The sequence below is a fragment of the Chamaea fasciata genome, unplaced genomic scaffold, assembly GCF_029207755.1.
Source record: "Chamaea fasciata isolate MVZ Bird 193981 ecotype frontalis unplaced genomic scaffold, bChaFas1.0.hap1 SCAF_2, whole genome shotgun sequence".
Taxonomy (NCBI): Eukaryota; Metazoa; Chordata; class Aves; order Passeriformes; family Sylviidae; genus Chamaea; species Chamaea fasciata.
In genome coordinates this window covers 99,449,386-99,468,791 of record NW_027094087.1, presented here as the reverse complement: position 1 = coordinate 99,468,791, position 19,406 = coordinate 99,449,386, and the positions used below count along the sequence as shown (strand labels likewise).

Genomic DNA, 19,406 nt, shown 5'->3' with positions numbered 1-19,406 from the left:
CTCTTTCATTTCTTTCTCCTCTTTCCCCACATTTCTGCACCCTGCATTTCTAATTCCTTAGGTTCAGGTGAGCTCAAACCAGAGCTGCAGAGAGGTCCCTATTAGGGCTGGGCCAGCTCCATCAGAGAAAGGGCAAGCAGACATCACTTGGACTCTTACGGGCATCACATGCTGAACTAGCTCAGATATGAGGAGAGAGAAAAGGATTTCTTTCAGAAATCACTTTATTTTAAAGCCTCTTTATACGTATTAGATCAGCATTTTACAACTGTCAGTGTCTAAGTTTAGATGCCTCTGTTATGTAGCTTCAGATGTATCTGTACCTCAAGACTTGCTGAAGTTAGCACTAATTTTTGTAGTGCTGTGCACATTTGAAAGTTGGGTGCTCCTATTTAAGCACTAACATCATAAGCCAAATTTCAGTGTCTCAGTAGTAAAATATTTGTCTAAGCAATTATATTAATAGCATTTTCATTTATCTTCAAATTTTTGTTTCTCAAGTTTTATAGAGATCAGCAAATTTACCATTTACTCTTGCAATGGCTATAGAATTCTGCATAAAACATTATTTTCTTTATTTGTACCTGTTATTGCAGGAAGCAATAACACTCCACTAGATGCCTTGGATGTTGCTAAATTGAAAATATCCTAAATATGAAGCTTAGAATGAATTCCAAATCACATATACACCCTGAGGGCCAAAACTAGAGTCAATAATACTGGTGAGAAAACGGATATAATAATTTACCTATAGTAATTTCTAAGTAATTGAAAGTCAGACTATATATTTATGTTGCTGTCACTTGCAGTAGTTCTGAATTGACTTTAGGTGTCAGCTTCAAGTGATTATGAAGAAAAAACACATTCAGATGAGCTATGATAATCAGAAAACCTACCGAGCATATTTTTCCCTGTTCACATTTCCAGTTAAGGCCAAATAATGACAGTTTGGAAGCACCAAAGGAGTGCACATAATTGGTATATATATCTCAGTGTCTGAGAAGTCTTTTGAAAAGATGCTAACTAAATAAATTATATTCTTCCACAGTATCTTTCCAAATTCTGTCACCCACAGTGTGTCAGAAATGCTTTCTCCATATGCTTCTTGGTCAACCCCCTGATTAAATGAGAAGAACACCAAAATACAGAATAATACGGATGGCTAACGTCAGGCAGATTTCAGCTCTTGTATAGCAGACAGGTGATGTGCAGCCAGTGTGCACAGTCATCTGTTTCTGAATCTTATTTTTCAAGCTCTGTTGCCTTCTCTCAATGCCTCAAAAGGGTGGTAAGAGCTGATAAAAGGCAGGACACTGTTCTGGTAGCTAAATGAAGCAAATATAACAGGTATAGTTACTTAATTTTAAAATTTTAAAACAATTCAGAAACCTTATTTTGCATTCATTTTTTCTTGATTTTAGCATTCATAGACAGTGTTATTGTACAAATTTCTGCATGCTAAAATAAAGTTGCAGAAGGTAAACAAAATTTAACTTTCATTTAAAATTTATCTTTTATAGTGATAGTTTAATCTTCTTTCTTTGCATTAATATGTCCTCTAATATAAGTCACTTTACTCATTTTCCTGGCAATTATATTAAAAAACCCAAGAGAATATCACAGTCATTTCATGGTGTTATCAATAATGTGCAAAACAGTTCTTTGTTGCTAGTGAGAAACATGTGCTGGTCTACAGACAGCTGATTAAAATATAGGTGAAGAGGAACAATAAATCAGGATAATTTTTGGCACAGAAGATGCAGATATCAAAATAAAATGAGCATGATCAGCATTTGACTTACAGCTCCTAGAAGAGTCATGGATGGGGTAATACATCCTTCTGTTGTAAGGGCAGGGTTATTTCTAACACATTTAGCTGTCTATAAAACTGGAGGTCTGTATCCTCTATGTCTGCTGTTTAAAATCTCTGTACAGGAAAGCAAATACCTTTTATTCTGTGTCTGCTAAGAGAAAAAGGGCAAATGACCATGGAGAGGTACCAGAAATGGTCCTGTAGTCATGGAAGAAATTTAGACAGTTAGTTTAGCTCAGCACACAATTTTTGAACTGTTAAAATTAGGTGAGAGGAATTTCATCCTGTATTTGTTGATGTCGAAAGGTGTTATGCTTACATAACGTAATTTATGTGCTTCTGAAAAGAAGAGAGCCAACCTGCCTTTGTGCTTCATTTCCTGTATTAACCATGTCCTGATCTAGACAATATAGAATGTACTACTTACAAGCAATGGCTTTTATTAAAGGATATTTTCATTATGAGCATCAATTCAGCTATCAGCAGGCACTCCTAGTGACTCCTGTTATTTTGTTTGCTCCAATTTGGATGTGCAGTTGTACATACATACCCCATACCAGCAGTTGTCCATTACCTGTCAGGTGATTGAAACCTCCTGTGGTCTGTAAAGTCTGTATCCTTGAGGAACTTTCTGCAATCCTCATGAAGCTCATAGGGCTGCTTTCCCAAAGTGAACACCTCCCACATTAAGACACAAAATGGAAGTCAAGGAATACAAGATTAGTCCTTTTTCACAGAACAAGGTAAGCATGTAAGATAAAAAAAGATCAGACTCTGAGAATATTGTCCAAAAGAAAAGAAAAAAAAAAAGACAGTGTGATTCTGTACCTGAATGTAAAACATCTACTGCACAAGGAGATTAGTTTAGGTGATAAAGTTAGTTAGAAAATATATTTAATGGGGACAATGTTGGGCTGAATTTTCTGCAGAATACATGCAAACATCCTCTAACGTGTCTGTGTGTGTGTACCCAAAAGGATGGAAAATCAAAATGACAGCTATAGATATCTCTGTCTTTATAAAATAAAAAGAAAAAAATGCTGATTTTTCTGAGTGGGACATACACTTCCTTGGTATCAGAAAGATTTCCAAATATTTTACAGTGTCAGCTATATATATATATATCTTTAAAAGCTGGAGTGCACAGAAGCAATAGAAACACTGAATAATATCATAATCACTAATTCATATTTATAGCCTTGCAAAAAAACAATTTCTCTTGTAACTGAATATACGTGGCAAATATGCCTACCATAAAGTTAAAAAAAACCTGGGAAATATTTATTTTGCAATGATATATAATATTGGCTGTAATTTAAAAAAAAAAAATTATGGGATCTTTGATTTCACTCCAACTTGAGGACTGGAGCATTGTAGTGTCACATTGACACTTAAATGGCATCCAAATCCCAGCTTTCCATGATGAGAACATAAAACCCCAGGATTCTTTGTTCTCTGACATCTGCTTTTGGGATATGAATACATCAGTTCTGTTCTTTAGCCCTTTAAAGGCTCATTAGTTAAAAACAATCAAACAAGAACTGACTGATCCCACACTCCCTTTGCTTCCATTGAATCAATAGAGAGTGTTAAAATGAGAAAAATATCTTCTAAGGAAAAATAAAATTTTTCATTGAAGTTAATGCCAATATTGAAGTTAATGAAAGTAAAGCCTGGGGCCAGGATTTAATCAATAGGAGCAAAAAGAAAATGTATCGCCACAAAATCCAACTTCTGACTTAATTGTATATATTATAAACAACTTGTGAAGGGCATGAATGAGCTGTTTTTCTGCCAGAGTGGTTAACACTCGGAGACTAGCTGAGGTTAAAGATAAGAAGCAAGCCAACATTCAGAAACACTTTTATCTGTTTTATTCACTGTGGTTCAATGCCAAGAACAGTGGGTTTCCAATCTTTCATCAGTTTGATAGCTGCCAAAATTTTCCTTCTGGAGGAGCAGACCCAGATAAGTGGAATTCAAGCCTGTTCACAAAAGGTTCCCTTTCCTCTGACACCTTTTGCAAACTTTTAGAAACACTGAACAGACTCCAGGGACTGGAAATCACAGCTTGAAACCACTGAAGTAGAAGTTCAAATGTTTGAAATTCCTGGTGGAAAGTGATCTGCAAACAGATATACTTTTCACTGACATGCAGAGCCCTAGCTCACAGAGACTCTCCTCCACAGCTGGGCAACACTGATTTATGGTCTAGACAGACTAAAGATTCTACTTGATCTCCTCTGCCAAAGTTTACCATACTGAACACACATGCAGCAAATGTGGAGTGGGCAGAGTTTCTGTTTGCCTGAAAGAAGAATCCTAGGGCTAAAAAATCCAACTATGATAGGCCTTGTTTGCATAAAAATGTTGAACAAGAACACAAACTATAACTGCTTTTTATAGCCCTTCAGTGTGTTAAATGTCTAACATTTCTGCTTAACGAGCTGATGAAATCCAAATGTAATGGAATATATACATGCAAACTCGAATGTTAAATTCTGTACATGCCAAAGGCTCATGAATCTGACTTGCTGCTGAATTTGGTGTGATGAAAAGCTTCTGGTGCTGAGCACTTCACTGGAAACTTGGTTCCTAGAGAACTTATATGCAGGTTATCCAGAACATACCTAAAAACACAAACCAAACTTTGTTGTGACCGAGTTATAGTGAAATACTATTTACTGCTTCTTCCTTGAACACCATAAGGTTTCTAAAGAAAGGCTAGGCAGAATCTCAGGTTTCCACAGGATACATGATAGAGGCACTAACTATAATCTAGAACAGATCGTTGCTATCAACTCACTAGGAAAATAATACAGAATCACAGAAATACCTGTTGTCAGGCCAATCTAGCACAGGTTTGTGCTCAAATAAGGTTACTCCCCACATCAGAGCAGGTTAGCCTTGGCTCTGTGTTGCTAAGTCTTAAATGCTCCTAAAGACTGCCATCGCCCTGAACAGCATGTTTCACTCTTCCACCACCCTCCTGGAGAAACAACTCCTCTTACTATCCACCTTGAACTTCCCGAGTTGCAACATGTGGCCAATGTCTACTATGACTACTATAACCTGGCACAGATAAGACTTCCTTGCCTCCATTTACTTTATAACTCTAAGTGGCTATAGGCAGCATTTAGATCCCCTCTTATCCCCCTCTCCAAGCTAAGCAGCTCTCTCCCTCAGCCTCTTCTCAGAGGACATGCTCCATAGACTACTCATCCTCTCCAACTTCTCTTCATTGAGGCCACTGATTAAGATGCTTGGTCCCCAAATCAGGTGCAAACCTTGTACTCAAGGTAAACTTAGAGATTTGCCTTTAAGCTCTTAACTTTTTGAGACAGCTGTGTGACTCTATTCTCTCTTTTTTTTTCTTATTCTGTAATAACTTATGGAATAAGTTATTATATGGAATTCATTAATGGAAAGAAAACACAAAGTCTTGTATCAGACTCAGTGTCTTAACTTCCCTGACAGACAGCTGCAGCTGATCAATGCCAGTGAATTGCATATACACCAACATCAGAGCTTCTAATTGTCAGGGTCCCAGTTCTTTCACCTACCTTGTCATCCCAAGGTTGGACACTTTCACAGTAAGTTTGCTGTCAATCAAACAGTTCCTAGCAGCCTTTAGTGGAGAAATGGAAAGAGATGAGTGGTAAGAACACAAAGAGGACCAAGTAACATCAGGTGTTTGCTAATAATTGCTGTCCTCTAGCATTTCAGTGAATAATGACATCTTTGATTGAGGCAATTAAGTTTGAAACTGTCGCTCTCTTGTTTCACTTTTTGACTATCGAATGAATAGCATTCTGTACCATTTTCCCAGCTTAAAAAAAAGGGAAATTGTAGGATGAGAAACAGAGGTGAGAAACCCACATTCATCTAGAAAAACAGCAACAGAGCGAGAAACTAAACCCTGTCTTTTAAAAGGCTTAATACTCCAGGACTTTTCAGCAGTCTCAGAATTTAACAAGGCATCAAAAAGTGAAAAGCATTGGTTGGATTATTTGCAATGCACTACAGAGTGAAAGGCAATTTAAACAGCTTGATTTATGAAAAGTTCAGTAGAAGCCTTTTTCTGCAAACCATCACTTGAGAACCTTTATCTAGGGCTGTGTTCTCTGTGTGCATACTCATTAACTTCTGTGATACTGTTTGCATCCACAGTTTTCAATCTGAAATCAAGATCAGGTTCTGTTTCTGCTTTCCGATGGTGCACAGCCAGTTTTCAGGAAACCGACTTTATATTTACAGCTTGAATTCTGCAACTAAAGTTGTCTGATATTCCTGATGTTGGAATCAGTTTGTGAAAACTGGTGAAGTATGGACTTTAAAAATTTGTTTACAGATAAAGACAATTCTTTGAAAGCGTCAATAATACAACTAAAATGGTACCTGAGAAGACTGCACCCCTATTGAAAAATGAAGCAAGTCTGGAACATAAATTGTCAAAAATCTTCCAGCACATTTTTGTCTAAAGTTACTACTGAAGCATAATGCACCAGAAATTTGGTTGCATTCACTATTGTTAAGTCAATGAAATAACAGCTTATTTCCCCAGTGAAGCACAGCATTTTTGAAAGCAAAGTTTTGCATAAACTTTAGGTACAAATCCTTGAGAGGACTGATCCCCTCATCAAAAGCAACTTGAAATACTTGCATGCAAACTGGCAGATAAATGTTGGAGGTTCCCACCATTAAGGCCACAATTTTGTGCTGCTAAATCCGTTTTCAGGTTTTGGCTAGAAGACTGCAATTTCATCAATACTGAGTCTTTTGACTGTCATCAATACCAAGTTTCAAAGTAATACGCAGAAGGAAGCTCAATACTTTTTGAAATGGAGTATTTGAAGTCTGAGATGGGTTTGTACCCAGTTTCAACAATTTCTTTCAGTAAATTTTATTGATATTTGAAGAACAAAACTTAGAGAGATGTACAATAATTTTTTTATTATTTTTTTTTAATTTTGGGAAACTTAATCATCTTAAACATTTTGTGTTTTACAGTTTATGCTCAGAATTAGATTCCATCTATTTATTGACTGAATACTGGTCTAATGGCTGTTTGGTCAGCTAGGGAGGGAGTCATGGGAAGGGACCCTTCCTACCTTTTACTTTTCTGGAAGTATGTTGGATGTCTGTGCTGTGAAGTGGCACATTAATTCCAAAGGCAGGCAGCACTGTGCAGTGGTGCAGACCTGCTAGCTGCACTCTGAAGCAGCGTAGTACCTTAGAATGTAGGATATCCCGGGCTGGAAGGGCCCCACAGGGGTGATGGTGGGCAGTGCTGGTTACATGTGCTTCCTGCAGAGGTGGCCTGTGCTGAGCCAGCTGGGTGTGTGAGTTCAGCAGACCACAATGCTGTCTGGGGTGAGTGCCTGCAAAGGCACTGCAGTTGTGGCTGATCCCGAGGGGCAGAACTGTCCCATGTTAGGTCACACCCCTGCCTTCCCAGCACCACTTCTCCTGTGGGATTCCTTACAAAATCTCCCTGCCTGAACTGACAGCTCTCCAGAAATAGCACCAAAAACATCCTAACATACTTCCAGAAAGCTAAGTTGTGCTGATGGTAGTGTATAAGTTTGGGGATTGATTCAAAGCAGTAATTTTCAGCGAGGTAGTACTTCTTCTCAGGGGTTTGTACACATTTAATGCTTAACTGCTCCTTTTTTACTGGTTGAAAACATCAAATGTAGTACGTGTCAAAACCTCACAAAGTGTCTTCCAGCCCTTGTGTTAGTAGATTGGTTAGTTGTTGCATGAGCTGCAGTGCTCCAGCTGGCCAAATAACAAAATATGTAGTAGATGTCACCAGGAAAAGTCTTACATTTGCCTCGGCTTGCTTTTCCCTCCTTAGCACCTGGGATATGCAGTGCAGGCTCCCAGCCCACTGTAGGTTCCTGCAGCCTACTCTAATGAAATCTGATGGTTAGTACTTGTCTCCCAGCAATTACATTTGGAGCAGACTTTCACAATCTGCCCTTGCAATGGATATCTAATTTTTAACACCTTCCTTTCCTCCTCTTCCCCTTCCGTTCTCCCTTTCCCTTCTTCATCCCATTCCAGCTCCCATTCCCATTCTCATTCCCATTCCCTTCCTTCTCTCTCACTCTGGAGACTCCTCTTTTACTCTAGATTATGGGCCTGCTTCATGCCATTGTTCAGATGAGAGAGTTCTGGACTCGTGTTTGCCCATTCAGGGAGCCACTGTCATGTTCACATTCAAAGAATGAACATGACCTGAACGTGTCCTGGGTTCAATTTTAACACAATGTAGGGATTTTGTTGTTGACTGGTCACACCAAGCAGCATATCTGTGGCACACTCACAGAAATGCTGCACATTCACTGGATACTTAGTAAGGAACCTTGTTGAATAGAGACATTGTGTACATTCCTGCCTAGCTAGACTGGAGGAGGAAAGCACCCTCTTTTCCCTATTTTTTTAAAATATATATTAATAACTTACAAGAAAAAAAGAAGCAACGAGGTTGGGATTAATTTCAGTGAGCTTTAGGCTTTTACAGCATTATGTCCATAAAGAAGGAGACATGAATCATCTGAACTCCTTAAGGAACTACATTAGGACATGATGAATTATGCCTGAAAAATATTTCTTTCCATTAAAGAGAGGGTATAGAAAAGTGGTTGTGGTATCCCACTATAAATATTTAAAATTAGTTGAGTTCTACCCCAGCCCAGACATGAAGCAAGTTGTCTGCAATTTTGTTTTGTTGCACAGATACAGAATTATAAGTGGGGAGATGAAGAGTTATAAACCTCATGTCTCCTCCAAAGGCTGTACAGTTTATAAGACCCAAACACTGCCACATATAAGAGCTCTATCTACCTCACTTAGTTTCTTTACATTGATTAATGTATATTACATTACATTAGTAATCTAACATTAATTATCTTACATTTACATTAGGTTAATGTATTTTCTATTCTCCAAGTATTTCTGAAATACTGAATAAGTAAAGATTATCGCTGTATTCTGTATTTGCACTATTTTTAGTCTTTATGTGGTACTCCAATCCTAACTTTTGCTACCCAGCTTCATTCCTGTTAATGGTTTGCCATATTGGGCTGGAAATTCTGGTTTACAAAGTTGATTTAACAGCTCCCCCTCTATATTGCAGGGAGGAAAGAAGAAACCTGGAAGTTCATTTCTATGAAGTTTGAAGGAAACTTCCTGTCCCCTAAAGTTAAATAGAGCCAGTGGTATCCAGCATCTTTGAGGACTGGGACATTAATTACCTTTCCCAATCTTTAGGCCACACTTGAATTTCATTCTGAACCTCTTGTGCAGGTCTAAGGAAAAGGACAGTGAGCCAAGGCTCCCAAAGGATTGTGTTCCATCAAAGTTCTTGGTGGCGGATTTCCATCAAGGCTGAGTGAGAGCAAGTAGCAAGCCACAAGAGGAAATCATGTTTACACAGCATATCCTGGAGGAGAGCATGGATGAGGTTGTGTCTCTTCCAGAAAGGTCCATGGACAAGTATTTCTGCAGTCATCTCCTTGTGCACCTGGCCAGTCCTGTGGTGCTGCCTATCCCTGCTCCTAGTCAGCTGCATCCAGCTAACACAGTGAGCACAGAGCTGAGGTTGCCCAGGGCTGTGTTCTTGTCTGGGTGAGCTGCTTTCACTCCACATCTGTATATTGTAAAACTGTCTCAGATGATTCTTCTAGACTGACCTGCAGAAAAAGCCACACTGGGAGCAAACAACGCAGGTTCTAGAGGTGAAAACAAAACAAAACAAAAAACAAAACAAAACAAAACAACAACAACAAAAAAAAAACCCCAACAAAACCCCCACAAAAACAGAGCTTGAAGGGAAATGCAGTCGGTGTGACTTTGTTCCAAGCCTATTATTGAGGTGTGAAATTTGTTCATTTATGTAGAAGAGGCACTTTGTGAAATATGATTATTAATACCAATTCAGCACAAGAATTTCTAACACTATTATACTGCAGCTATTTGAAGTGCATCAGCATCCTCTAGCTACGCAGTAGAGCAAAGACGACACAGAAACTGTTCCATGGTTGTTCATATAGAAGCAATAAAGGACATATAGGACCTTCTGACAGAGCAGCTGTTCAGTCTGGGCGTGGGAGATATTACCTGCACACCAACTACAAAGAGAAATATATGGCTTTCTGTTCACAGGCTGTTTTTTGAATAAAGTGCAGCAGACATGAAAAAGAATGCCAGACGTAAATATTTTCAAAACCACTTTTGAAAGTCAGAGGGTAGATCTGGGACTTTTCCTGCATATGTGATTATTTGCCATGAGATTACAGGGAAACCAATAGTTCCCATCTGCTTCCCCTCAGCAGCAACTCACCTTGCCCTAAATATCTAGGTCCATTCTGTGACACTGACTTTTTAGGGTAACTACTTAGAGGAGGATCCTGCTGCCCTAAAGTTCTGCCCACAGCTCTATCAGAAGCAGTTTGCTGTCTCCTGCAGACCATGACACAGCTGTCTGCCTTAAACCTGGGAGGTGCATAGCTCTCCTCTAACCTTATTATTATTATGTAACCCTCTGGTTACATAATCTTTAAATAAACTAAATAAATTGAGAGTGATGACAGGAGTTCATGTGACAGAGAAAGAGGCCTCTAAAATAACCTCTTCTACAGAAATAATAGAGATTGTTATTTATGATTCCTTTCAGGATAATAGAAGAGATTTTTCAAGGAAATCTCTGAATTTTTTCCAGTATGTTTTATTGTAAGAAAATCTGTTCTCTTTCATTTAAACAGTTTGGCATGCATCTACTGCTTAAAATGTCATGTCATCTTACTAAAAAATGGAAAGATGGATTTGATCTGGACTCCCTATATCCTGCACTGGACTACTCACACACATACATACAAAAGCACAGCAGTGCTAGCAAGGCAGATCTAATGTTGAAATAAGAGTACAAAGATTGAAATCCCAGCATCATTGAAATCAGTGACAAAACCCTACTGATTAAAATGAAACCAGGATGGTTTTTATTAATGTGTGAGCCAAGAAGATTAACTTTATCTGATTCTAAACATTTCAGGAAAATTTATTCTTAATGCTCAGAAGGTTATTTAAAAAGAAAAATATTCCAGAAATGTTGCCTAATCTTTACTAGACTGGTAAGGAAAACACTTATACAGTAGATGGCTGCATATTGATTACCCTTGGCTTATCATCATTCCAAGGCAGCTTTCTCAAGTAAGTACTTGGTACAAATCCTCATTCCCACAAGATAAGCAGTTCCTGGTTTAGGTATTGTACATGACTGCATCTTAAATTGGTCACTTAAAACAGGAAAAGGGATTAATCAGAGAGCCACTTTTTAGAACACCACTAACAGAAATACTCATGGTTAAAACATTTCTGCTTTTATTTACCATGGATAAAAATACAGAAGCAATTTTTTTTTTTAGAAAATTGCACTTCAGTGAATGAACTCTTTTTGCTTGTCACTGAAGTGGTTTCTTGCTCTGTGGTTGGTTTCATCAAGTGGGAGGCCGGACCAGCTGTTCAAGGATGTCCTTGTGTGCCATCTCAGGTGCTGTGATGGACACCAGTGACTAATGGCTGCCTGCAAACTACCCAAGGCTGAACACAGAGCCGGCAGGGAGGCTCAGCTCTCTTCCCTGCACAGTGCCAGGGGAAATTGAGAAGCTGAGTGAATATGGACAGCTGAGCCACACTCAGGCATGATGGGTCTGTGTTGTAGGGGCCAACAGGCATCCGTAGATTTAAGGTGGTGGGCTGGATGTCGAGCCTATCAGAAAAATAAATGGGAGGAATAAATTGTATATTTGAATATGGGTGGGCACAGAGGGAAGGGTTCCTTTAACACAGATCTCAGTAGCACAAGAAAACTGACAGTTCATACAAACAGGTGAAACAGGTAACTCCTGATGTTTGTTCTTACTACATTCAAGAAATTGAGATCTGCATTCTTTTTTTTTTCAAGTAGAATTTAAAGATTTTTTTAATGGTGTATATGCAACTTTTCCTTATTCAATGAACATTTCAAAAGCCTCTGTTTCTTGACCCAAAGGAAAAAAGCCTGTAAATGTCCTGCCTTTCTCTGGATGTCTCTCTGCTCCTTCATCCATCTTAGAGCCCTCTAATCAGGCTCCATAAGCAAAGCTGCCTTTATCATATATTTTTAGATAACCAAAAATAAAGGTGTTTAGGAGCACATCTCAGCTTACCAATTTATCATTTTCTTTGAGTTGGTGGGGTTATGTGTGGCTTTGTTCATCCACAACTGCATGTAATCTTACGTCAAGTTAAGTGGCTTTTTTTGTTGGTTTTAATTGTAAACTTAATCAGGGAATTTTAAGTAGATCAAGTAATTTCAGCCCATTCCAAAGCAATTTCAGCATCTCCTAGCTCAAAAATTCTTCCCTTTCACATTTCTATCAAGCACACAAAATTAAACTCAGCTAGTATCCATCATGAGACATACCAGGAACCTTATCTCTTTTAGGCAACTCCTGTTGTACTGCCTTGGTCTCCAGTGAACTCTTGAAGCTGTTTCTCATTTTACAACTTAGAAAATGTGCTCTTTTCTGCCCCTGATGGATATTAATGAAAAATAACTTATTTTGGTTTGCTGAAGGGAATTTCTCCATTTGTGAGCATCTAAAAGAATAATAAACCCTATGCAGGGTAGGGATGCCCTGCCTTTGGGGAAAAGGATTGCTGAAGCTGAGTAGAGACTGAAGTGACCCAGAATTTGTGCCTCAGCAGTTCTTACTGGTCTCCCATGCTGTCTGTGCTACTGCAATTGTAATGGTGCTGATCTAAAACTGGTTTGCACGCACACATGAGACAACATTTGTTAGGAGAGGTTTTATCTTCTTATTCATGTAAATCAAAAAGTTGGAAAAAATGTGTAACTTCTGTGTACACAAGCCCTTCTTCAGGCACATATTAAAAAAAAGGCCACTGGATCCTATCTTAGCTATTACACTAGGCAGTGACTGCTGTAAATTTTATTCAACCTGCCAGCAAAAGGTGGTAATGAAAATGGAGCTGTACAGAAGACAACGAGGCTTGTAGAGAAATGTTTAAATCTGCTGAGGTAATTCTAGCACAGATCCTGAAAGGTGCCAGGGCTGTCTGCAGTCTTGTCTTTGAGGATGAGATATGTGGAAGACTGGCCATGGAACAAAAGCATTCTGCAGGGCATGTGTACCCTTCCAAATCCCTTACTTTCCACCAGTCACAATAATTTTCTTGTGATACACAGTATTTATTGCTTCTGACAAGCTGGATAGCTAAATTTCCACTGTGTTCATGGCTGCATTGAGCCACAGCCATATTCAGGGCTGACGTGTCTGGTGGCTGCCTCTGGGGCAGGACAGGCTACTGCGCTTCTGATTTTGAAGACAGAGGAAATAAATGATAAGATGATGCAGCACAGGCTAAAATAAGAATTAACACATGGCATGTACACAATCACTTATGTCTTCAACATATATAATGATTAATCAAATTAATCTAAGCTCAGAAGATGAGCACAGGCATGCAGTTTTTTCCTTTATCCAGTTAGAATGGGTGAGGAAAACCCCATGGATGAGGAGCCCAGCCACTGTTGTCCACACATGACAGACAGGCAAGGACAGAACCAAGCTCTGTGATAATGACAGCGGAAGCAATTAACTCTGGGTGGAGACTGACACTGCTGTAATAGGAAGCACTTGTTACCAGAATTATGGGATAGACCTGACATGTCACAGTCCTGCCACCTCTCTGAAATGTTGCAGTTCCCACACTCCAGACACTGCTTGACCAAGTTTTGCTTTACTCTAACTGTGGTGGGGTACTGTTGTATCAAAAAATACAATCAGTGTATTTAAAAAATAACTTTGGGGTTTTTTTAATGGCTTTTGATCAATAGCAATGTTATCATCAAGCACAACAAGCATTAATCAACTGTTTATTACTAATCACCGAAAGCAAAAAGCTATGCTAATTCTAAATTACCTTTTTCCCTTTACATGCTTTTTGATGTTTCTCTGCCAAGCATGTTGGCTATAAGGAATGTGACTCCTTGGTGCCTAACTTTGCCTGGGCACAGCTGAATGTAATTGGTATCTGACTATGGGATTCATTTTATGAGATTTTGACCCATGTCTTCATAAGAAATATGTCATCCTCCAGAAATGTCTACCTCTCATCTGGGATTGTTGAGGATGCCTGCAAAAATTACTTGGATGAGAAGCCTGGCATTAAAGTTAGGCGACATCAATCAAATCACAGGCAAAAGCCTATCTAAAATGAAGGCACTGAAATGCATTTAGAAATCAGGAAAATGTCAGACATCACAATTCTTTAATTAAGAGGAGAGAAAGCTACACTTGAAACATTGACAGCTAAGGAGGAGAGAAAATAAGAATGACTCAGGAGAAATGGATGCAAATGTCACTATGTATTTATTTATCGCTAAAAAAACAATGTAAGGCATTGTCAGGAAATAATGCCAAGTGTTCTTCAGCAGGCTGTGACTCCTTTAAATCAAGTCCAAGTGACCATGGCATTGTATGTATGCTCATTTTCTTATTTATTGACTTTTCTTAATTTAAACAAGAAGAGAACACAGAATGGGGTTGAATCCACTGAGCTAGAAGGCACACATAATCTCCTCTGCAAACAAAATATCTCAATCTCATCTCACTGAGCTCCAATGAGACACTCATTCTTTACAGAGGTATCACTCACAGAAGAGCCCTCTTCTCCTGACTAGATCTGTTACTCAGTGAGTAACGCTATTTGATGGTTCCTGTTGGTCATATCTGACTTTGGAGGAAAGGACCTGAGTCAGCTGTGGGCCTGAGTTAGGCAGGACTCAAATCTTAGACTGTCTTTGTGGCTTTGTGGAATAGTGACAGAACTAGAGTTGCCCACAGTTGTCAGAAAGATGGGAAAAAATTTAGTGCAGGGATTAAACTGTTGTGTCTTTGGAGCACCTAGTGACATTAGAGCCAATTGATATTCAGTAATCATATTTATGAACTGATGTGCACCTCTGATATTAGGCCTTTGTAATTTTTGAAGAGTTTTGAAGATTAAATTGCTCCTTCAGTTTCCTGTGGGTTTTTTTGGGACCTGATCAGAGTGTCATCCTTTGATAGAACTTTCAATTTTGTGTGAGCAGAAGAAACTAGAAAGGATTGGGAAAAGTAGATGGTGTATATAATTATAATGAAAATTAATTTTTCTTTGTCCAACCTGCCAGGGAAAAGAACCAGTCCAAGATGAGCACACCTGTGTTTCACTGCTGGATGTATATTTGAGTGTTGCAACATGCTGGACAGACTTCATCTGTAATCTGGTAGAGATTAATGTCCTGATTTGTGTCCATATATAAAGCTTTCCATGTCCAAAACTGGCTGAAAACCCCAGAGCATTTCCTGAGTAACTGAGTGGATATTATTATTTCCTTTATGGTTGCAGTGGTACTATTGTGGTTTTCATAATGATGACTGTGCCACTGCCATCTACAGAGAGCCACAGGTGACAGTCTGAGATTCAGCTCTGATGTGCAGATGAGGAATGATTATTATCTGCAGAACTGCATTCCTATTATACCTCTGGAAGCATGTGCTGGATCATTTCATTTTCCGTAAGGCTTGTCCAATACATAACAATGAGAAGATATGTGTGTTCACCCAGTGAACTTCCCTCTGCTCTGCTGCAGCACAAACCATTGTCCATTGCAAAGACAGCAGATGCCAGGCACCAGCAGAGGTGAAAGTGTTTCTCAGGCAGGAAGCTCCTGCTTCCTGTGATCATCAAAGCACAGGGGAAGTGCCCTCTGGCTCTCATGAAGGGCCTTTTTTCCCGACATTACTTGTAATGGCATTACACTTCAGGCACCAGCTCCTCTGTGGGAGATGAGAGGTATAGTGCTGAACTGACAAAAGAAATGGAGGCATCAAAGGTGCAGGATGTGAGCGTGCATAAGTAACACCTCAGGTCAGCTGGGAAGAAAGCAAAGGAGAAAGGCTTGCAGAGGCTGCAGAGGTGAGGGACATGAACTGAGAGGTAGGCAGAAAGAAGGCTGGGGAGATGGTGACACCTCTGATGATCAAACTGAAGAGATGAAAGTACAAAGAAAAATGTGCTGAGAGCTTATAGAAGTAGTTGTGTCTAAATATAGACTGTTCCTCGCTGTGAAAAGTCAGTATTGTCCTTCTTAACCTGATTATATCATATGGCTTTGGAAAATGTAGTCAATTTGTTCTACCCAGATGTAGTAATTATGATGGCTTCATTTACTGAACCTGTTTTGGAAGTACCCATCAGAAAAATATCATGTCCCTGTTTTTTAAATTTTGCTTTCAAAATATCTTCTCTGAACTCAAGCAGATAGTATAAATGAATCATAAAGACTTAGCAGAATCCAGAATGTTTAGCAGCAGATTTGCATGACTGATGATGTCTCCAGATAGACAAAGCATCTCCTGATGGAACCCAGACATAACAGACCACGATATTCAAAACAAGTTATGCTGCTACATGTTCACAATGCTATTGCTTTCAGATCTATGAGAAAAAAATGTCAAAAGCTTCTTTGTTCATAGCTTCTCTTGAAGGTTTTATTATTGTTTCTTCTCAACACTCTTTTTTACAGCTCTTGTGATTTTTATCTTCTGTCTTTTGACAATCTACGTGTTTCTTAAAGCCTTGGATGTTCTTATCAACTGCAAAAATAAAAATTCCAGCTCTCTTTTTTTCTTTGCGTTACTTTTTGATTAACAGAGAGAATCTGGGAAATAGACCCATATCTAAAGGAAAAGAAGACAAATTTTAAAATGTGCAGGAAATACAGATTTAAAAATACCATGATTTGAAACACAACCTGGTTAAAGTTGGAGGCTTTGTAACAGTGTATCAATACACTCTAAATTAGTTAGTGTTAGTCCCACTGTTAATCCTGTTGTTTAAGAGATAAAACCAACATAATTTAAGACACTTTGACGTCTTCTTTTGTTATTGTTACCTCCCTCCCACCTACAACTGTCAATAATTGATTTGGGCAGTAAAACTAAGGTCAAAGATATCACTAATGCTGTAGCATTTGTCCAGGAGGAGGAGATAGATGAGGAAATAAACAGAGAAGAAAATCTTCAGATTTACTTCTATTCTTAACTCTGTCAGCTCTTGACCTTGATCAAGCAGCTGCTGTGCTGGAGGGCTCAGGTCAGATTAAGCAGAACTTTTTGGCATCCTGGTGTCCTGTTTGTCTCTGGCTCTGTGAAATCCTGCCTTTCTCAGAAGGACAGAACGGCCCAGTGGGTGCTGCTGGGACACCACCATGTCTCTCTTGGGTTTCTGACTGATATAAAGTCTGCGGAAAGGCAAGAGCATGTAAAGAGCTCAGATGCACCTCCCAATTCATTAACTCAGAGGCTGCCTCTGTAAAGTTGGGCTACACAGACATTCCTAAGAAGGCATCTGTACTCCTGACCAAGCCCAGAAGAGCACAGTTTGGCACTTGGCTGAGAGAAATGCAGTTTGGCACCATTCCTCACCCTGCAGGGCAGGTATAGCTTTTCCCAGGCCAGGCACAAGGTTTGCCCTGCACTGCTTTCACTGAGGAGGGTGGTGGAGAGTAGGTTTTGGGATTTCTAGGAATGGGGACTTCCTACACACTAGAGAGCTAATTTTGATGGTATTCCCTGATCCCTCCGGAAATAAGCCTTTTACTTAACAGACATTGCTGCAATGGCTGTAGCCAGTATTGCTGCCAGCATTGGCCTTCTCGGCCAGCTGGGCACACAATGGATCATGTTCAGCTGGCTTCAATTTTGTTAAAGTTTTTTTTTCATTGATTCTTTTAGTCTATGAATCAGTGATTAAGAAATTCTGCTTTCAATTACCCAGTGGTCACAAGCTCAAGGCTGTTTGCAGCCATCCCTACAGAGACAGTCTCCCTGTGCTCCGCACATCCCTGTTCCTCTCTAGGTCTATACAGATAAAAAATAAAATCCTGAAATAACTGCAACTAAATTGTACAGAAAATATTTCAGAAAAGCATGTTAAAATAAATTATGCAAAAGAAATCACATCCTTTAGAAAAAGATATATTAATATAAGAGCTTAGCTTCCGAAACCATATCATTTTATACTCACCCATACATTCTCTTTTGCTCAATTTCTATTGCTCCTACCTGTCCAGCTTATGGGACATCATGACTAGAAGGGTCTTACAGCCAATGAATTGAACTAGAGATAGTAAGAATAAAGACAAAAATAATTTCCTCTGGTTTTTTTGGTAGGTAGAAATGTCAGTAACTTTTTGATCAAACAGCAGGTATAATTTAGTGTTTTATTTCCCCTGGTTTTAAAAGCTATATTTTATAGCAGCTATGATGATAAAAAAAGCTTAGCACACACATAAAAAGATATACATTTAAATAATACAAATATGTATTGTCTTAGCCAAAGTGTCCTAAATAACAGTTGCAGAAAAAAGGGATGGCATCAAATATTTCTGGATATTCCCAGCATCTGTGTACAAAACACCTTATAGTCGAACTGCAAACTCTTCCTTTCCACTTCAGTTTTTCCACATTCATCTTCCAGCTTCTGGGTCATGTTACACCAGGCAAGATCAAACACTCATCAAGTCCAGAAACCTGTCACGGTCAGCATCCAGTAACAAACACTGAGGAAAAATATCAGCTCCAGGCAGCTGTACAGTATCAGAATCCTCATCCAAAGGTGGTGCAGTTATACCCCTTAAGAGGTGTACTTTACTCTGAATTCATTGTTACCTTTTTAAGCAAATAACTAGAATCTGTAACATCCTTCAGTAAGTATTCCTACAGCTCACCTACTACAAACAATATGAACAATCAGCTTGTTTGGCCTGTTTTCAGCCTATCTTCCTTCAAAGCCTACCTGATGATTACTAACATCTGCTTTGCTTTTTAGATCACGTTTAGTACTGGGCTGTCTCTGTGTGTGTCTGTGTTAGGTCAAGGTTTTATTTCCCTTGTGTACATTGCTTTTCAGTCATCTGCACAGAATTTCAAATGCCACTTTACTGCTTTTGTATGTTAGCCCAAAGAGCTCTTGTTAAATGTTTACTCCCACTGGAGAGCACACACCCATTGATCAATGTGCTTCCTGCCTCCTCATGCAGTGAGATGGTGGAGCCCTGTGAGCTTTTCTCTTTGACATGTTATCCATCCGATCTATTAGTCATTGTCAAGCCTCTCCTTTGACATCTGTTCAGCTCTCAACATCTTTCTTCAATTAGAGTCACCAGAGCTGAACACGATATTCTCTTGGTGATCACAGCAGTGAGTGCTTTTTACTCAGTATGTGCCTGCTTCCATGTCCAAGGAGGCCATTAGCTGCTTTGGCCACAGCATCACAGTAGGAATTTATGTTCAGCCATCAGGATCCTAAAGTCTCTTTTAGAAACACTGTTTTCCCAGTACCCATCCTGAAACTACAGCGTACACTTTTCCCTGCTTTACTGGATTATGCACTCCTGACACAAATACACTATTTTAACATAAATGTATCGTTTTGTGTCGCAGCGTTCTGGGAGGGAGAAAGAAAAAGGAAG

The 19,406-nt window shown here is 39.1% G+C and overlaps 1 protein-coding gene across 1 annotated transcript in view; it reads left to right on the top strand.

Moving 5' to 3' along the window:
- Nucleotides 1-19,406, top strand: part of ACE2 (angiotensin converting enzyme 2) — a 46,172-nt gene extending 26,766 nt beyond the window's left edge. Inside the window, exon 19 of the mRNA XM_066176869.1 lies at nt 19,378-19,406. The gene's annotated coding sequence lies outside the window, so the exon portion shown is untranslated. The remainder of the gene's footprint in view (nt 1-19,377) is intronic.